The sequence below is a fragment of the Papio anubis genome, chromosome 16, assembly GCF_008728515.1.
Source record: "Papio anubis isolate 15944 chromosome 16, Panubis1.0, whole genome shotgun sequence".
Taxonomy (NCBI): Eukaryota; Metazoa; Chordata; class Mammalia; order Primates; family Cercopithecidae; genus Papio; species Papio anubis.
The window spans coordinates 61435207-61450692 of NC_044991.1; the positions used below are offsets into that span (position 1 = coordinate 61435207).

The following is a 15486-nucleotide window of genomic DNA, read 5'->3' on the forward strand; positions in this document are numbered from 1 at the left end:
ACTGCGAGCTTCACCTCCCAGGTTCACGCCATTCTCCTGCCTCAGCCTCCTGAGTAGCTGGGACTACAGGCGCCCACTACCGCGCCCGGCTAATTTTTTGTATTTTTAGTAGAGACGGGGTTTCACCGTGGTCTCGATCTCCTGACCTTGTGATCCGCCCGCCTCAGCCTCCCAAAGTGCTAGGATTATAGGCGTGAGCCACCGCGCCCGGCCAAGACTCAGTCTTAAAAACAGACAAAAAACTATAGAAGTAATGTGTTAATGGACTCTCCTTCCTTTCTCAGGTACCATGCATTTCACAGTGGCCTTGTGGAGACAACGCCTTAACCCAAGGAAGTGACTCAACTGTGAGAACTTCAGGTATGGTGACATCCTGTGAGAGAACTTGGGGGCAAGAGTGATGCGGAGGCCAAGCTCTGGTCATATAACTGCTGTGAAGAGAGAGCAGTGTTAATGCTAGCTGCATCAGTTGGTTGAACAAATAGGCAGCTTCACTTGATTCTGAAACCCAAAGCTGCCTCTGCAGGGATTAACCTGTGAGCCACATTGTGCTCTTAACTTGAATTTTCTGACTTTTCTGTTTTTGTAGATCCCTTACACATACGCATACTTTTTCTATTTGTGTTGTTTTATATACATTTACCTCTGTATACTATCTAGACGTGTGCGTGTGTAGGGTTAAGAGGTGGGGAATGAAAAAGAAGACAACATAGCCAGGTGCAGTGGCTCATGCCTGTAATTCCAGCACTTTGTGGGCCAAGGTGGGAGGATCACTTGAGCCCAAAAGTTTGAGACCAGCCTGGACAACATGGTGAGACCCTGAGTCCACACAAAATAAAAAAAAAGTTAGCTGGTGTGGTGGCGTGTACCTGTAATCATAGCTGCTTGGGAGGATGTCGTCGGAGGATCACTTGAGCCCAGGAGGTTGAGGCTGCAGTGAGCCATGATCGCGCTATTGCACTCCAGCCTGGGTGACAGAGTGAAACCCTGTCTCGAAAAAAAAAAAAAGAAGACAACATAGTTCAGTGGAGAAAGAACAGAGGACTTGCAAAGAAAAGATCTGGGTTCTGATTTGATTTTGCCACTGACAAGCTGTGTGACTTTCAGCAAGTTATTTCATCTTGCCAGACCTCAGTTTATACATCTGTAAAATAGGTTAAGTATTGATTCCTGTCTCCCTCCCTGTCATTGTTGTGTGGATCAAATAAAATAATACCTATTAAATCTTTAGTAAAGGACATGAATTCATGACTTAAAATGTTATCTTGGCCGGGCGCGGTGGCTCATGCCTGTAATCCCAGCACTTTGGGAGGCCAAGGCGGGCGGATCACTTGAGGTCAGGAGTTTGAGACCAGTCTGGTCAACATGGTGAAACTCCATCTCTACTAAGAATACAAAAATTTGCAGGGTGTGGTGTCGTGCACCTGTAGTCCCAGTTACTTGGGTGACTGAGGCAGGAGAATCATTTGAACCCAGGAGATGGACACTGCAATGAGCCAAGATCGTGCCACTACACTCCAGCCTGGGCAACGGAGTGAGAGTCTGTCTCAAAGAAAAGAAAAAAAAATGTTGTCTAGATCCACAAGGTGAGAGAAGTTGACAATAATATTGTGAAGGAAAAAAAAAAAAGAGAAAAAAAGGCTTCATAATATCCGATGCTTTATAAATGACAAATCGTGTTATTTTAAGTTCTACTGTTTTTTTTTTTTGAGACGGAGCCTCACTCTGTCACCCAGGCTGGAGTGCAGTGGCGCAATCTCGGCTCATTGCAACCTCTACCTCCCAGGTTCAAGTGATTCTCCTGCCTCAGCCTCCCGAGTAGCTGGGATTACTGGCATCCGCCACCATGCCTGGTTAATTTTTTGTATTTTTAGTAGAGACGGGGTTTCACCGTGTTAGCCAGGATGGTCTCGATCTCCTGATGTTGTGATCTGCCCGCCTCGGCCTCCCAAAGTGCTGGGATTACAGGCGTGAGCCACCGCACCCGGCGTTTTAAGTTCTACTTTAAACACTGGCACCAAGAGAGACCTGTAGGAAACATAAGTACGGAAAGTTTAAGTTTGTAATATTTGACAAGGATCTGTTGAGCTGTTGAGCTGCTGTTGTGCTAGGTTCCAAGGGGTACTCAAATATAAAACTCCTGGTTTAAGGATTTTGTCTGGAAAACAAACTCCCTTGCCAGTGATTGATTATTATAAAAAGGAAGTTGATAAATGTTATAAGAGTTTCATTGCATTGCAATTTAAGAAATTAAGTTCAGATTTTTTGGTTCCTTTAACATAATTGAATGTATTCTTTTTTTTGTTTGTGGGTTTTTTTTTTTTTTTTTTTGAGACGGAGTTTTGCTCTGGTTGCCCAGACTGGAGTGCAATGGTGTGATCTCAGCTCACTGCAACCTCCACCCCATGGGTTCAAGCGATTCTCCTGCCTGAGCCTCCCAAGTAGCTGGGATTACAGGCATGTGCCTCTGTACCCAGATAATTTTGTATTTTTACTAGAGATAGGGTTTTACCATGTTAGTGAGGCTGGTCTTGAACTCCTGACCTCAAACAATCCACCTGCCTCAGCCTCCCAAAGTTCTGGATTATAGGCATAAGCCACTGAGCCTGGCCAAATGTATTTTTTTTTTTTTTTTTTTTTTTTGTTGAGATGGAGTCTTGTTCTCACCTAGGCTGGAGTGCAGTGGCGTAATCTTGGCTCACTGCAACCTCCTGGGTTCAAGCCATTCTCCTGCCTCAGCCTCCTGGGTACCTGGGATTACAGGTCCCTGCCACCATGGCCAGCTAATTTTTATGTTTTTACTAGAGACGGGATTTCACCGTGTTGGCCAGGCTGGAACTCCTGACCTCAGGTGATCCGCCTGCCTTGGCCTCCCAAAGTACTGGGATTATAGGCGCCTGGCCTAACATAATTGAATGTATTCTGAGTGCTGCTCTGTGCTAGACATCGCAGGGACTCATGGTGAAAAAGCAATCTCTGCCCTCCAACAACTCGCGTTTTTTTTTTTTTCCATGTCTGGAAATTGCTTACCCTAATAGATCTATCCTTCTGTCCCAGGAAAGAGAAGAATTTTAATACTGTGTCGTCACTTATAGGTTAATAATGCATCTACATATTGAGCTTAACTTACTCCAGAAATACCTAATAACTTGCTTGTTTTCTGAGAAAATGTTCATTATTTTACTGGATTCTACAACCTTTTCTTTGTCAGTTACCAGATAACTTTTTTTTTTTTAGACAGAGTCTTGCTTTGTCGCTAGGCTGGAGTGCAGTGGCGCAATCTCGCCTGAGTGCAATCTCCGCCTCCCAGGTTAAAGCGATTATCCTGCCTCAGCCTCCCATGTAGCTGGGACTATAGGTGCCCACCCACACGCCTGGCTAATTTTTTGTGTTTTAGTAGAGAGGAGGTTTCACCATGTTGGCCAGGATGGACTTTTTATTTTTTTAAGACAAGATAAGCTCCAGAAATAACCATCTGCATTTAGGTGAACTTTGGTTTGTTAGTCATTCATTCGTACAAAGAAAGAGTAGGTTCTACAATTTTGTCTTGATTATTTTTTCAAAGAATCAAATTCAGTTGGTCACAAAGGAAAGGATTTTAGTCTAAAGGATTATATTGTAGGAGTTAACAGTATTTACTGGAGTTAGGTTGATTTTGAATTTTGACTCTACTGTGTATTGGTAGTATGATCTTTGGCCAACTTGCCTAGCTTCTTTGTGCCTTAGTTTTCTTATCTGTAAATTGGGAGTGGTAATAGCGTATATACATAGGTATTATGTGTTTCTGCTTCAACAAGACTTGGCTCACAGTGTGAAGTGTTAGTTATTATTGTTGTTTTCATTATCATCATTACTATCAACCTTATCTTTCTTAAAGTTATGATCTGAGTTCATTAGTCATTCAGTAAACCTATTTAGGCTGAGCATTGTAAATTTAAGTATCTGCAAGGGCTGGATGAACATTTAGTAAGTAATGATATGTCGGATTGGGACTTTAAGTGAACTAGGGAATTCATGCCCCTCCAAGGGAGCAGCTGTTAAAGCAGCTTTGGCTTATAATTTTTTTTTTTTTTGAGACAGAGTTTCACTTTTGTTGCCCCGGCTGGAGTGCAGTGGCATAATCTTGACTCACTGCACCCTCAACCTCCGCCTCCTGGGTTCAAGCAATTCTCCTGCCTCAGCCTCCTGAGTAGGTGGAATTACAGGCGCTCTCCACCACGCCTGGCTAATTTTTTGTATTTTTAGTAGAGCTAGGGTTTCATCATGTTGGCCAGGCTGGTGTTGAACTCCTGACTTCAGGTGATCCACCTGCCTGGGCCTCCCAAAGTGCTGGGATTATAGGCGTCAGCCACCACGCCTGGTGTGATTTTTTTTTTTTTTTTTTTTTTGAGTCGGAGCCTTGCTCTTGTTGCCCAGGCTGGAGTGCAGTGGTGCAATCTTGGCTCACCACAACCTCTGCTTCCTGGGTTCAAGCAGTTCTCCTGCCTCAACCTCCGGAGTAGCTGAGATTGCAGGTGTGCACCACCACCCTGGCTAATTTTATATTTTTAGCAGAGACGGGGTTTCTCCATGTTGGTCAGGCTGGTCTCGAACTCCCGACCTCAGGTGATCCACCTGCCTCGGCCTCCCAAAATGCTGAGATTACAGGTGTGAGCCACCACACCTGGCCTTTTTTTTTTTCTTTTGATGGAGGTAAAAGTAAGTATGTGAGGTTATGTATATGTTATTTAGCTCGATTTAGCCATTTAACAATGTGTACATATTTTAAAACATGTTATAGGCTGGGCATGGTGGCCCATGCCTATAATCCCAGCACTTTGAGAGGCTAAGGCAGGAGGATCTCTTGAGGCCAGGAGTTTGAGACCAACCTGGATAACATAGTGAGACCCCGTCTTTATTTTATTTCAATAAATAAATAAAACCTGTTTTACATGATAAATATATACCTTTTTTGTCAAGTAAAAATAATTTTAAAAATACTACTTAAGGTCTTGGGAATACACTCACAATGTATTGGTAGTTAATTTTTTTTTGTTTGTTTTTGTTTTTTTTACCAGTTGCTGTGGCTCACGTCTACAATCCCAGCACTTTGGGAGGCCAAGGTGATAGGATTGCTTGAGCCTTGGAGTTTGAGAGCAGCTTGAACAACATAGTGAGATCCCGTCATTATATTTTTCAAAATTAAAAAGAAAGTTTTCAGAAGGTTAAAAAATAAATTGAGGCAAAATTCACTGTTTTAAAGTGTACAATTCAGTGTTGGCTTACTATTGACCTCGGGGAGAGTACAGACCAAGTGCAGCCTGAACATCTTGATTTTTTTCTAAAGAGAAGCTGGAAATCAAGATTTTGTAAGAAATTTTTATTGTTAAATGTTGGCAACTTATGAATTCATAGTATAAACACTGTGGGCCAAACAAATTACCACTGTGGGCAGAATTTTTCTTGTGGCTTGCCGCTTTACAACCTCTGATCTGGGGCTTGACTTTCTGCAGCATAACCCATGGTCTCTGCCGTCTGAGAAGAAAGTTCTTACCCACATAAAGATTTAACCAGCCTGGGCAGCATGGCGAAACCCTGTCTCTACAAAAAAGCCCCACAAAAATTAGCCAGGCATGATGGTGGTGTGCGCTTGTTGTCCCAGCTGAAGTGTGAGGGTTGCTTAAGCCCTGGAGGTTGAGGCTGCAGTGAGCTCATGTCGCTGCACTGATATCATGTCACTACACTCTAGTCTGGGCAACAGAGTGAGACCCTGTCTCAAAAATAAATAAACAAACAAACAAATAAATAAATAAAACAGTTCAATACCTCAAAGCAGTCTAATGCTGAATGAGAGGTACGTAGAATAATTATTAAGGCAGATAGAAGGAGGGAAGTTATTTAGTTATTCAGAATATGCCAAGGTACAGAGGCAGGAATGGACTTCAGGGGGTGGAGTTTAATTTTAGAGTGTTTGTGTGAGCCTGGTAATAGGCAAAAGTTTTGAAAAGTTGAATAGAGTCAAGCCTCTTATTTTGAATAACCTTGAGACCTATTGGCTGATAGGATTAAATGGTATTTTGTGAAGATTTATTTGGCAAAATTGAAGTCTGTCGTATTTACTATGGTTGGAGGCAGGGAGACTAGGCTATGGAGGTGTCAGTAGGAATGAAAATAAAGGGGGAAAAGCTTGTATAAGAGACAAAAGATTGCATCAAAGAGGGCCAATTTTGAAAGCTTTTTCTCTATTGACTTTTGTAAAAACTGGGATATGGGAAGATATTGTGTACAGGCTATATTCCTTTTTTCATGTTGTGAATCTTGCTTTATCCCTTACTCAGTCCCAACAGTTTCCTTGTTGATGGATTACGTGCATATTCTCATGATTTCCCAGCTTTCACAAGTAGAATAGAAGGAAAAGCCAGGTCAGGCATGGTGGCTAACACCTGTAATCCCAGCACTTTGGGAGGCTGAGGTGGGTGGATCACTTGAGGCTGGAGTTTGAGACCATCCTGGCCAACATGGCGAAACCTTGTGCCTACTAAAAATATAAAAAATTAGCCGGGCATGGTGGCGCATTCCTGTAGTCCTAGCTACTTGGGAGGCTGAGGCATGAGTATTGCTGGAAACCGGGAGGCAGAGGTTGCAGTGAGCCGAGATCGAGCTGCTGCACTCCAGCCTGGGCAACAGAGCGAGACCTTGTCTCAAAAAGAAAAACCACCAAAGTAGCGCAATTGCTCATCACATTTCTTGTTTGGGGTTTTTGGTGATCTCGGTTAACCTCTGGTATATTTCATTAGACCTTAGTTTATACATTGAATTTTCATATTTACCAAGGTTTGGAAACAATGACAAATGGCTTGCTCTTAGAAAGATGTAGAATTTTGCTACAGCAACTTGATGTAACTGATATTGCTGGGCGCGGTGGCTCACGCCTGTAATGCCAGCACTTTGAGAGTTCAAGGCAGGCATATCCCTTGAGCCCAGGTATTTGAGACCAGCCTGGGCAACATGGAGAAACCCTGTCTCAACGAAAAACACAAAAAATTAGCTGGGCATGGTGGCGTGTGCGCCTGTAGTCCCAGCTACCCAGGAGGCTGAGGTGGAAGGATTACCTGGTCCCGGGAGGTCAAGGCTGCAGTGATTGACCTGTGATTGTACCACAGTACTCCAGCCTAGGCAACAGAGTGAGACGCTGTCTCAAAAAAAAAAAAAAAAAATTATGATTCAGATTGTTTGAAGAAACCAATAAATGTTGTAGAAAGGTGGAATATGTTTGTTCTACATAACCTGAGAAAATTATTTTTAGGATGTTATTTTTAAAATAAGATTTAGATTTTGTTCTATTTATACTTATGAAACTTTTTTATTTTTTGTTTTTTACATACCTGGGAAGTTATTCCTTATTCTTGGCCAAATACAAAATGTCATTATTTTAAAGACTTTTCGCAAGTAAGGTGAATAGTGTGTTAGGTATAGTCTGAGTATTAAGAATATCTGAGATATGTATTAAAAAGAGATGTAGGCTGGGTGCGGTGGCTCACGCCTGTAATCCCAGCACTTTGGGAGGCCAAGGCGGAAGGATCGTCTGAGGTCAGGAGTTCGAGAGCAGCCTGGCCAACATGGTGAAACCCCGTCTGTACTAACAATACCAAAAAAATTAGCCGAGTGTGGTGGTGGCACGCCTGTAATCTCAGATACTCGGGGGGCTGAGGCTGGAGAATTGCTGAACCCAGGAGGCAGAGGCTGCAGCGAGTGGAGATCATGCCATTGTACTCCAGCCTGGATGATGAGAGAAACTCCGCCTCAAAAAAAAAAGATATGTAAAAAAAAAGAATATTTGAGATATAGCAAAGTTTTTCTCACAGTTGAATAAAAATACTGAACTGGGCCTTTAAAAAAGTACAGAAAATTGCCTCTGTCATAGAGATGCAGCAGTAGGGTCAAATGAGCTAAATCTAAATTTCATTTAATGAAAAAGGCATTTTGCTTTTATTTTTGAAGGATGGTCTAACCTAGTTTTTGGAATTCATTTGTTCTGCAATTAAAAGGGATTTTTAGGTGGTTCATTTAATTATAGCTCTGTTTTGGAAATGGGAAGGAAAATAACGTGTGAGAGAGATTAACTGCATTTGCTTCTGTGGAAAGTCAGTAGTCAAAAGAAGATTCTGGATTATTTATTTATCTAAAAATATGGAACACTTGGTGAATTTTCACCTTATCCTTGCTTAGAGGATATGCTAACCTCTGTGTTCTAATTTTTTAGTATATGTGTTGCTGAAGCAAACACACAGATCATTTTTTTCTGTTAAGTTTTTTGGAGGAAAGATATTTACTATAGGTCTTAATTAAAAAGTATATTCTGGCCGGGCGCGGTGGCTCAAGCCTGTAATCCCAGCACTTTGGGAGGCCGAGACGGGTGGATCACGAGGTCAGGAGATCGAGACCATCCTGGCTAACACGGTGAAACCCCGTCTCTACTAAAAAATACAGAAAACTAGCTGGGCGAGGTGGCGGGCGCCTGTAGTCCCAGCTACTCGGGAGGCTGAGGCAGGAGAATGGCGTGAACCCGGGAGGCGGAGCTTGCAGTGAGCTGAGATCTGGCCACTGCACTGCAGCCTGGGCGACAGAGCGAGACTCCGTCTAAAAAAAAAAAAACTATATTCTGTATATATTGAAATGTGCAGAACCCTGCTGCTGCTGCTTTTCATTATCCAGAATGTTGCTTGCATCTCTCTGCTATCATCTTCTCTCCCTTTGTTTTTGCCCTTGGGGGTTTATAATTTTTATTCCTTTATTTCATTTTTTCTGAGGTTTTGGAAGGGAATGGAGAATGAAGCGTGTTCATTCTGCCTGGCTAGTTGATTGTATATAGAAATTGACGTTTTCATCTCTAAGGGACAAAGAAAATTAGGAAAATATCTATCTTAGTTTTTTTTTTATTGTGGTAAAATATGCATTACATACAATTTACCATTTAAGTATTGTTAAGTCTTCAGTTCAGTGACATTAAGTACATTTACCTTGTTATGCCACCATTACCACTATCAGTCTCTAACTTTTTCATCATCCGGAACTGAAACTTGTACCTATAAAACAATAATTCTCCATTTCACCTCCTCCCTGCCCTGGTAACTACTATTCTGTTTTCTGTCTCTGTGAATTCAACTATTCTAGGCACCTCATGGTAAAAGTGGAGTCCTACAATATTTGTCCTTTTTTTTTTTTTTTTTTCCTGAGATGGAGTCTCGCTCTGTCACCCAGGCTGGAGTGCAGTGGCGCGATCTCCGCTCACTGCAAGCACCGTCTCCTGGATTCATGCCATTCTCCTGCCTCAGCCTCCTGAGTAGCTGGGACTACAGGCACCTGCCACCATGCCCGGCTAATTTCGTTTTGTATTTTTAGTAGAGACAGGATTTTACTGTGTCAGCCAGGATGGTCTTGATCTCCTGACCTCGTGATCCACCCCTCTCGGCCTCCCAAAGTGCTGGGTTTACAGGTGTCAGCCACTGCGCCCAGCCCCCATTTTTTTTTTTTTTTTTTTGAGGCGGAGTCTCGCTGTGTGGCGCAGGCTGGAGTGCAGTGGCTGGATATCAGCTCACTGCAACCTCTGCCTCCCAGGTTCAAGCGATTCTCCTGCCTCAGTCTCCTGAGTAGCTGGAACTACAGGCGTGCGCCACCACGCCCAGCTAATTTTTGTATTTTTAATAGAGACAGGGTTTCACGATGTTGACCAGGATGGTCTCCATTTCTTGACCTTGTGATCCGTCTGCCTCCGCTGGAATTACAGGCATGAGCCACTGGGCCTGGCCAATATTTGTCCTTTTGCGTCTGGTGTATTTCACTTAGCATAATGTCTTCAGATTTCATGTTGTACCATGTGTCAGAATTTTATTCCTTTTTAATGCTGAATAATATTTCATTGTATATATTTTAGTAAGTTTTTGAAGGACTACAGCAATGACATATTTTTTGTTTTCATTTGTTCTGCAGTTAAATGTTATCTTTTTTGCTGTGAACTATGATTTTAAATCATGAAATTAACATTGAACTATGCTAGAGATACTAGTTTTGGGCCACATCTTCTGTTCTGGCCTTAGGAAATCCACTTTGCTTGGGTTGTTTGTCTTAGTTGTAAGAGTTTATTTAAATTCTGGATACAACTCCTTTATCAGATACATGTTTTGCAGATTTTATCTCCTAACCTATTGCTTGTCTTTCCATTTTTTTAATGATGTCCTTTTTTTCAAAAATAGAGATGGGGTCTTATATTGTTGCCCAGGCTGGTCGAAATCCTGGGCTCAGGTGATTTTCCTGCCTTAGCCTCCTAAGGTGCTGTGATCACAGGTGTGAGCCACCATGCCTTTCCCAAGAAGTTGAGTGCAATCAAAATTAGAAACTTTGACTCTTTTTAAATTTATTTTTGAGGCAGAGTCTCACTCTGTCACCCAGGCTGGAGTGCAGTGGCACGATCATGACTCACTGTAATCTCCACCTCCTGGGTGCAGGAGATTCTCCTGCCTCAGCCTCCCGAGTAGCTGGGATTACAGGTCTGTGTCACTGCACCTGGGTAATTTTTGTATTTTTAATAGAGACGGAGTTTCACCATGTCAGCCAGGCTGGTCTTGAACTCCTGGTCTCGAGTAATCTACCCGCCTTGGCCTCCCGAAGTGCTGGGATTACCAGTGTGAGCCACTGCGCCTGTCTGGAACTTCAACTCTTTAGAAGACATACTTAAGTCGGGGCATGGTGGCGTGCGCCTGTAATCCCAGCAGTTTGGGAGGCTGAGGTGAGAGGATCACTTGAGCCCAGGAGTTGGAGACCAGCCTGGCCAACAACGTGAGACCCCCATATCTACAAAAACAAAACAAAACGAAACAAAAAAACAACTATCTGGATGTGGTGGTGTGTGCCTGTGTTTTTGTTTTGTTTTGTTTTTTGAGATGGAGTCTTGTTCTGTTGCCCAGGCTGGAGTGTGGTGGCACAATCTCAGCTTACTGCAACCTCAGCCTCCCAGGATCAAGTGATTCTCCTGCTGGGACTACAGGTGTGTGCCACCATGCCCGGTGAATTTTTTTTTTTTTTTTTGAGATGGAGTCTTGCTTTGTAGCCCAGGCTGGAGTGCAATGGCGCGATCTCTGCTCACTGCAGCCTCCGCCTCCTGAGTTCAAGTGATTTTCCTGCCTCATCCTCCCGGGTAGCTGGGATTACAGGCGCACGCCACCATGCCCGGCTAATTTTTTATATTTTTAGTAGAGACGGGGTTTCGCCATGTTGGCCAGACTGGTTTCAAACTCCTGGCCTTGTGATCTGCCCGCCTTGGCCTCCCAAAGTGCTGAGATTACAGACGTGAGCCACCGTGCCCGGCGTGTGTTCCTGTATGTAGTCCCAGCTATTGAATGAGGCAGTAGGATCCCTTGAGCCCAGGAGTTCCAGGGTGTAGTGAGCCGTGATCCCACCACTATACCTTAGCCCTGTCAACAGAGCAAATTCCTGTCTCTCAAAAAAAAAAGAAAAACTCAATACACTCAGTTTCTCAGTTGTTTTCTTTAATGAATTATACATTTGGTGTCATATCTACAAAAATCTTTGCCTTACTGGGCAATCAATAAACTTTCTTAGACTTCCATTTGTTTACCTGTGAGAACAAATAAGATGTATGTGGTATTCTGCCTTCTTTGGAATAATATTTTTACTCTGTTTCCTTTTGAATTTAATCGGAGGGGCTAATCTTGGGATAGAATACTAAGGTGAAAATCTACAGACTCAAATTGGAATGTAGAATAGACTTTGCTTTCATAATCCTGTTTGTTTCCTAATAGGTAGGTGGTAATTTGATTCCTCTCCCCTTCCTAGTATTGAGGGCTCTTGGGTATAAGGTCTTAGTTGTGTCATTTTATTCTAGGTTTTTGACACAATCTGAATAACAATGCTTTTTTGGCTCCTTTTAAGGAAAATGCATGAATTTTGTTGATAAAGTGCGTATGCATATTACTCAGTAACCCAGTATTGACTTCCAGTTTACTTGATAATTCTTTTTTCTTTTCTTGAGATGGAGTCTCGCCTTGTCACCCAGGCTAGAGTGCAGTGGCGTGATCTCAGCATACTGCAAACTCTGCCACCCCAGGTTCAAGTAATTCTGCCTCAGTCTCCCTAGTAGCTGGGATTACAGGTCTGTGTCACCACTCCCAGCTAATTTTGTATTATCAGTAGAGACGGGGTTTCTCCATGTTGGTCAGGCTGGTCTCGAACTCCCAACCTCAGGTGATCCACCTGCCTCAGCCTCCCAAAGTGCTGGGATTACAGGGATGAGCCACCGTGCCCGGCTATTTTATATGTATATAAAATAGAAATGGGGTTTCACTGTGTTGGCCAGGTTGGTCTCAGAACTCCTAGACTCAAGCGATCCTCTCACCTCAGCCTCCCAAAGTGCTGGGATTACAGGCATGAGCCACCAGGACTGGTCTGTAATTCTTTTTTTTTTTGAGACGGAGTTTTCACTCTTGTTGCCTGGGCTGCAGTGCAGTGGCACAATCTCAGCTCATTGCAGCCTCCACCTCCTGGGTTCAAGTGATTTCTCCTGTCTCAGCCTCCCGAGTATCTGGGATTACAGACATGCACCACTGCACCCGGCTAATTTTGTATTTATAGTAGAGACGGGATTTCTTCATGTTGGTCAGACTGCTCTCAAACTCCTGACCTCAGGTGATGCCTGCCTCAGCCTCCCAAAGTGCTTGGATTACAGGCGTGAGCCACTGCGTCTGACCTTTTTTTTTTAAGTCACGTGAAGCAGTGCGAGCGGAGAAGGAACAAAGAAATCTGTAACTTGTTGTGATCAATTAGTTGTAAAAACCAGTACAGTTGGACCAGCCAAGGCCTGTAATTCTTTTTCTTTTTTTTTTGAGGCGGAGTCTTACTCTGTCGCCCAGGCTAGAGTGCAGTGGCGCGATCTTGTCTCACTGCAACCTCCGTCTCCCGGGTTCAAGCAGTTCTCTGCCTCAGCCTCCTGAGTAGCTGGGATTACAGGCATGCGCCACCATGTCCGGCTCATTTTTGTATTTTTAGTAGAGATGGGGTTTGATCATCTCGGCCGGGTTGGTCTTGAACTCCTGACCTTGTGATCCACCTGCCTCAGCTTCCCAAGGTGCTGGGATTACAAGCATGAGCCACCGTGCCCAGCCGCCTGTAATTCTTAAATAATGTTTATAAATGATCTGAGGAAAGTTTGCTGGAAGGATGAGGCATGGTGGATATTAGGGTCTTTTTTTTTTCTTTTTTTTTTTTTTTTTGAGACGGAGTCTCACTCTGTCGCCTAGACTGGAGTGCAGTGGTGGGATCTCAGCTCACTGCAAGCTCTGCCTCCTGGGTTCAAGTGATTCTCCTGCCTCAGCCTCCCAAGTAGCTGGGACTACAGGCGCCCACTATCATGCCTGGCTAATTTTTTTTTTTGTATTTTTAGCAAAGACGGAGTTTCACTGTGTTAGCCAGGTTGGTCTCGATCTCCTGACCTCGTGATCCGCCCGCCTCGGCCTCCCAAAGTGTTGGGATTACAGGCGTGAGCCGCCGCGCCCAGCTATTAGGGTCTTATATTTTGAGAATGTATGGATATTAAGAGATGGTCAGAAACAATTTTTTTTTTTTTTTTTTTTTTTTAAGACTGAGTCTCACTCTGTCGCTCAGGCTGGAGTATAGTGACGTGATCTCAGCTCACTGTAACCTCTGCCTCTCAGATTCAAGCCATTCTCCTGCCTCAGCCTACCGAGGAGCTGGGACTACAGTAGGCACATGCCACTACGCCCAGCTAATTTTTTTTTTTTTTTGTTAAGTAGAGACGGTGTCACCATGTTGGCCAGGCTGGTCTCGAGCTCCTGACCTTAGGTGATCCGCTCACCTCGGCCTTGCAAAGTGCTGGAATTACAGGCATGAATCACCACCTCTGGCCAGAAACAAGGATTCCTTAGAGCCAGGAAATTCAACATTATATTTAATTAGGTGTGTAATTTCACACAAGCATTGTTTGCAAGAGAACAAAACTTATAGTAGTACAACAATATTTATATTTATTGTGGCAAATGCTTTAAACTCTAGCAATAGTCAAAGCTAGAAACAACTTGTAATAATAGTTAATTTTGAAATGTTTGTCAGAAAGCTGTTTGTCAGAAAGGGGAAGAAATCACCTTCTGGAATATTAGATACAGAGTTCAAACCAGCAAATGAATGCCAAAAGTTAGATCCTGGTGCCAATTTCCTTAAACTCTGTGTTTATACTGTTGAACCTTAAAAGTTGTAGCTTTCTCTTTTTCTCTTTGAATAATGTAATTGTCCTTTTTTGCATATGCTTTAGAATCCATATTGATATATTTGGTTGGAAAATGGGAAAGGAGCTTTTAGTGTTCTGAGATCATTGTGTGATGTTCAGAACCAAAGTGTCACTGTTATGTGTGGATAATGGTTCATATTCTACCTCCTTGTTAAGTCAATTGTTAAGTCAATTTTCTCTAGTAAATAGGAAAGCAACCACTTTCCCTATCATGAGGGATTTTGGGTTTATTCCCACTAGCTTTGCTGAGAAATTAAATTATGGAAATGGGTATTTACCCTCTGCTCCAACCTAAATAAACTTTTATTCCTTCTGCCAATACCTTCAGTAGCCCATACACCAAAGTCAGCTCCTTTTTTTTTTTTTGAGACAGAGTCTTGATCTCTCGCTCAGGCTGAAGTGCAGTGGTGCGATCTCGGCTCATGACAGTCTCTGCCTCCAAGTAGCTGGGATTACAGGCGCCTGCCACCACACCTGGCTAAGCTCCTTTGTGTTTATTAGTGGAGAATGGGATCTAAAAATGTACCTGTGTTCTTTCTAGCTAGTCTTTGCTACTGTGCCCCTAAATAATGGGATCTAGTTTTTCACTTGAGTAGTGGTTTGAGAACATGGCAGAGTGGCCCTGTCCAAGGGGGACATACTACTCAGTATGTATTTCTAACTTACCACACATGCTTATGTATTTTATAGTAAGATTATTTGAGAGTTTGACTTCATTAGGTTTTAGTTCTCTGAATACCACTATAAACTTTAGCTCTTTGAACTCTGGACTTTCTGCCACAAGCAGTTTTTCTCCTTATTGGTTTTTTCGTGTCTTCTGAAATGTCATTTTGTTGGATTCTTTTTTTTTTTTTTTTTTGAGACGGAGTCTCGCTCTGCCGCCCAGGCTGGAGTGCAGTGGCCGGCTCTCGGCTCACTGCAAGCTCCGCCTCCCGGGCTTAGGCCATTCTCCTGCCTCAGCCTCCCGAGTAGGTGGGACTACAGGCGCCCGCCACGTCGCCTGGCTAGTTTTTTGTATTTTTTAGTAGAGACGGGGTTTCACCGGGTTAGCCAGGATGGTCTCGATCTCCTGACCTCGTGATCCGCCCGTCTCGGCCTCCCAAAGTGCTGGGATTACAGGCTTGAGCCACCGCGCCCGGCCTTGTTGGATTCTTTTAAGAAAATATAGGGCTATATTAAATTACTTAAAG

General features: G+C 43.3%; 1 protein-coding gene across 8 annotated transcripts in view; it reads left to right on the forward strand.

Annotated features, from left to right (window-relative positions):
• The window catches only part of ITCH (itchy E3 ubiquitin protein ligase), a 139087-nt gene that overhangs the window by 6542 nt on the left and 117059 nt on the right, over nt 1-15486 (forward strand). For 6 of the 8 annotated variants that reach the window (XM_031656670.1, XM_031656669.1, XM_003904827.4 and 3 more), the window contains exon 2: nt 285-360. The gene's annotated coding sequence lies outside the window, so the exon portion shown is untranslated. Of the gene's footprint in view, nt 1-284; nt 361-5168; nt 5349-15486 lie in introns of those variants that run through there. The other 2 variants (XM_031656668.1, XM_031656671.1) reach the window with 2 other exon arrangements.